This window comes from Calidris pugnax, unplaced genomic scaffold, assembly GCF_001431845.1.
Source record: "Calidris pugnax isolate Ruff unplaced genomic scaffold, ASM143184v1 scaffold998, whole genome shotgun sequence".
Classification (NCBI taxonomy): Eukaryota; Metazoa; Chordata; class Aves; order Charadriiformes; family Scolopacidae; genus Calidris; species Calidris pugnax.
The window spans coordinates 3981-9041 of record NW_015091640.1 but is presented as its reverse complement, the minus strand read 5'-3'; the positions used below and the strand labels follow the sequence as shown (position 1 = coordinate 9041).

General features: G+C 49.8%; 1 long non-coding RNA gene across 1 annotated transcript; it reads right to left on the bottom strand.

Annotated features, from left to right (window-relative positions):
* Window positions 1-2734: 2734 nt before the first annotated feature.
* LOC106899926 lies at window positions 2735-4253 on the bottom strand. Its single transcript, XR_001414098.1, has 2 exons — window positions 4173-4253; window positions 2735-2796 (listed from the first exon to the last, which is right to left on the bottom strand). It is a non-coding gene; the product is annotated as an uncharacterized LOC106899926 (long non-coding RNA).
* Window positions 4254-5061: the final 808 nt, after the last annotated feature.

The following is a 5061-nucleotide window of genomic DNA, read 5'->3' as shown; positions in this document are numbered from 1 at the left end:
CGGGGTGATTTGGGGGCATTTTGGGGCTCCTCCTCGGTTTCCAGTGGTGAAGGTTTTTGGTCCTGGGGCAGGTTTGGGGTCCAGAGACAGCGAGTTTGGGTCTGGGGGTTTGTGTGGGGATTTTGGGTTCAGGGGACCGGGATTTGGGTCCCGGGGGCTGTGACCCCTCAAAAAACTGCAGACATCCCTTTTCTGGGCAAAGAGCAGCCAAAAGGCTCCTTTTTGTGATTATTCACCTGGGAAGCACACCAGGGCCCCCAGTGCTCCCAGTATGGGGATACCAGTGCTCCCAGTATGCGACACCAAGGCTCCCAGTGCTCGCAGTACGGGGCACCAGTGCTCCCACTATAGGATACCAGGGCTCCCAGTGCTTTCAGTATGGGCCAAGCACTGCTCCCATCCCTCCCAGTACAGGCATCCCCAGTGCTCCCAGTATAGGGGTCACTGGGGCTCCCAGCGGGGGGCCATGTGGTGGTTGTGGGGTGTGCTAAAGTGGATGTGGGGCCATCATGGGGGGATTCTAGGTCACTCAATGGGACTGGGGCAATGGGGGGTTGTTGCGACGGAGGGAAGACAAGAGCACTCAATATGAGTGACCAGCAAGCTTCGTTTATTTAGACACACTACCATTCTTTTATGCACACTCATAATTAGCTCATACATATTGCAAAATGAGAGCTCATTATTGGTTAGTTCTAAAAAGACAGTTCCGCCCGAAATTCCTTTCTTACAGTTACATGTTTACCTTATCACAGACATTCTGTTGTTGGACCACAGCTGCCTTCAAGGCCAGAAGAACAACTTCAAGGCCTTGCAGTTATTGGGAGTTAGATAAGCTGAACACGGTGCTCATTAAGCTCTTGCTGGGCTAGCTGGCCCATGTCTACGTGACCCTTCTCATCTAGCCAGTCTCCCACAATTCCCCCATTTTTATTTTGGGTGATATAAGCTTGATTAATAATTCTCATAAAAAGAGTTTTGATACAAGAAGACACACAGCTCAAGCAGAGTAATACTATCACTATTATGATTAAGATCAACAGTCCTGGTTGTAACACACTTTTAAGCCATCCACTTAACCCCATCCAGTTTCCCAGAGCATCTAGACCAAAGAACCCAGTATCTTGCTGTACCTTCTGGGAGTGCCCTATGAGGTCCTGGATTTCTTTATGAATAGATCTAGAATGGTCAGATAAATCCATACAGCACATTCCATCAAAATCCTCACAGCCGTGCCCGTGGGCTAGTACCAGGAAATCTATCGTGGCTCTGTTCTGTAGCACAGCGTGCTGTACCCTTGACAGGTCCTCTGACAACTCTGAGAGAACTCTGCTCGTGGCGTTGGATTGCTTCACAACCCAACATGCCAAGTTTTCTATATTTTTATGAGCTTGAGCCGCAGTGACGCCTGGTGTAAATAAAGATGTGAATATAATCTTCCACTTACTCCAAAGTGCAACATCATCGTTACAGGTTGATTGTAAAGCCTGTGTAAAACCCCTTTTAAAGCGATATATGTGAGTCGAGTTAGGGTGGTGTTGCGGCGCGCCTAAACTGAGTTGACCTATTGTGCACAGCCCTCCCTGAGGGTTGGAGGGAATTCCTGCCACATATTAAAAAGAATCCTTTAGGGAGGCGCCTGGGCAGCATGGTGCCAGGGCCCGAATCGCTCTTGTTGCGGGCCAGTCTCTGGCACCGTGTATCTTCCCATGTAGTGGAATCGCCTATTGGAGTAGGGCTTGTGGGGACTGACTCATTGACCCAGCGCCCCTTCTTTTCACCACCTGACCAGTGCCTCAGACCGATATAGATACAACAGCTAGCGTCAAGGGAGGCCGCTAGATCAATTTCTTGTGGCTCAGGACCTATTGGGAGTTTATCATCCCAACTATCATACTCATCAAACATGTCGGAGGTGTTGTTCCAATTGAACGGAAGTTTACCAGCCACATTATATTGCAATCGCAATTCTGAGAGAGATTGATTGAACATCACAAAGGTGGCACTGGTTAAAGGCACTCCTATAAGACAGGTGGTGAATGGGGATCTGGGTGATGCCAGGCTGGCACAGAAACTGGTTGTATTGAGTGACCGGGCTAAAGTCACCCATACATTCTCGCGAGGATCAATGAGATTGTGCGGTGTAATTTTGACAGCAGTGCCCTCTATTTCGCCTTTGATGAGGATACATATTATTAAAATGGTGACATAGTTTGTGCCAGTCTTGTGTGCTAACAGCCCATAACTGTGAGATTTTGATGCCATTCTTACACCTTTTGTCTAAAATGTCCAATACAGACGAAGTAGTGCTCTTCTGTGGAGTCCCTCGTCGTCATTAGGCGTGGCCGTAGTCGTCAGTGTGTTTGACAGCAGGCCTCACCCATCGGCTGGGAACCCAAATGGTACCTGTGGTGGTAGAAACACAGACATAACCAGGTCCTACGTAAACCACCTCTGCAGGACCCACCCATTGTCCTGTTTTTGCATCTTTATACAACACTTTCATGGGTGGTGGCTTGAGAGTTTCAGATCCTGCATGATTTGTTTTATTGGCACCCATATTGTGCTTGGCGGGGTGCCATCCACCTGTAGGATACGGCATTGACCCTTCCTGATCAGATCTGCTAGCGTGGCAATCTTTTCCTGTATTGTCCGCCGTGGTTGTAGCGGAGGGGCTATCCATTCCAATACGATAGTGGTGGACCCCTGCTTCTCCCCCGTTTTTATTTTTTTGCTGAGTTAAGGCTGCCATAAGATACTGCTCACCACATAAAACAGTCAAGTCAATGGGCAGACCTTCAACACGGCGATGTGTGGAGCGTGTGGTTACCACAGAAGCGATTTGTTGCAGCGTTTGTCTTTGTTGTTCAGTGAGCTGCACCGGCGTTGCAGGATCCGTTCCCCGCAGCAGGGGGCGCAGTTGATTCAGTAGTTCATTGGGGATCCCTGTAACAGGTCGAAGCCACCGCAGGTCACCCAACAGCCGTTGGGCATCATGGAGAGTCCGAATATCCAGCTGCAAGGATAGTTTCTGAGGCTGGATTGTCATGTCGGTGATACGCCATCCTAGGTACTTCCAGGGGCTTGTCTCTTGTACCTTTTCCGGCGCAATTACTAAACCTCTCTGTCTGAGCTGTGTTGTTAGTTCCTGCTTTTGTTGCATGGAAAAGGGTGTCGGTTGGGCCAGTAAAATATCGTCCATATGATAGATTAGAGTACAGGCCCAGTTTTGTCGCAGTGGCTGCAAGGCGGCATCAACATAAATCTGACACAAAGTGGGTGAACTTCGCATTCCCTGCGGGAGGACTGTCCATTCAAGGCCCTTCTCGATTAATCGCAGGAAGGGTAAAGGCAAATCTTTGCTTATCATCTTCATGCAGGGCAATAGTGAAAAAGCAGTCTTTCAAATCCACAATGAGCAGATGCCACCCTTCAGGCATCATAGCCGGATTGGGTAGGCCAGGCTGTAATGCCCCCATGTCGTACATTTGTTTGTTCACAGCTCGCAGGTCGTGAAGCAATCGATATTTTCCTGACTTCCTCTTGATGACAAAGATGGGAGTATTCCAAGGGCTTGTTGATAGACGCAGGTGACCCTGGCGAAATTGTTCTCGGACCAGTTCGTGTGCGTGTTCCAGACTTTCCCTTTTTAGCGGCCATTGCTCTATCCACACTGGTTCTTCTGATTTCCAGCGAAGGGGGATCGGGAAAGTCCAAGCAATGGCCGACCCTAAAAAGGGAGGTCCGAGGTAAGGACCATTCCCATCTGTGCCAGGATATCACGTCCTACCAGAGCATGCACCCCTTCAGGCAGTGGGATAATAGAAACACAGCAGTTTACCACCTTGTTCTCTATAGTCCATCGCAAAAGGGGTGATTTATGAGCAAGAGTCAATCCTCCTACTCCCACAACTGTGGCATTGGTCGGGTATGTTGGCCATAGAGCCGGCCATTTCCGTGTACTGATTATAGAAACATCAGCACCGGTATCCAAAAGTGCGACAAGTGAGATGGTTTGGTCGCCGTACTGCACTGTAACTGAACGTCGTGGTTGTTGGCGCAGGCCGATAGTTAGCAAGGCCATTTGTCCCGTAGATCCAAAACCACTGTGCCCTCGAGGTTGCACCTGCATTGGTTGAAGGGCCCCCGCAAGATGTGGTAGGGGAATCAACTGTGCCACCTTAGTGTCTTTAGCTATAAAAAGTGGTGGAAACAGCGTCTGAGCCATAATTTGAATCTCTCCATAAAAGTCCTTATCAATCAGTCCAACCAAAACATTAAGTCCCAGCATTAGTGGCAGATGAACACCCTATAAGTAGTGCTCCGACCGGTTGTCCATTAATACAGATTGGTCCCTGTGTGCCGGTAGCAATCCTGACAGGTTTTGAGTCCAATAGGGTGCAATCTACTGCTGTTGCCAGGTCCAGTCCGAGGCTTCCACTTGTGGCTGGCTGGAGAGGAAGGGGTTGTGCGCTGCTGGACAGGCAGCCGCTTTGTGTGTCGGCGCGGGGCGGCTCTTCCCGCTGGGTCGTCCGTTTCCCGATCCAGGTTGACGACAGGCAGCTTGGTTGTGAGTGTCTGATCGACAGTTCCTGCCCCACACGGAGTTGGCATTGCAGTTCCGTCTCGTGTGTCCGATGACGCCGCAACGGTAGCACCGCAAACGGGGTGGGCCACGGGCATTTGACCGTCCAACGGAGATTTGCAAAGGAGCAAGGGCTGCCAAAGCCTGACTCTGCGTAACCTGTGTGTGTTCCTTTAAACTATTCCCTAACTCCTTTACTGCCTCCACTAACATTGCCTGTGACCCCACCGGTACCTGTGCCATTCTTTCTAGTCCTTCCTCGATGGTCCATGTCCCTGGTAATGTAGCCAAGATGTTACGAGTGGCCGGATTACAATTTTGTATAGCACACTGCTTTAGTATAGTGCTTTTGAGATAGTCAGGCACCCCGGCCACCTGTATGGCATTTGCTACTCGATCGATAAACAAACCAAATGGCTCCTCCCTTCCTTGCTTAATACCCATATAGGAAGGGATTCCTCCAGGCTCTCTTATGC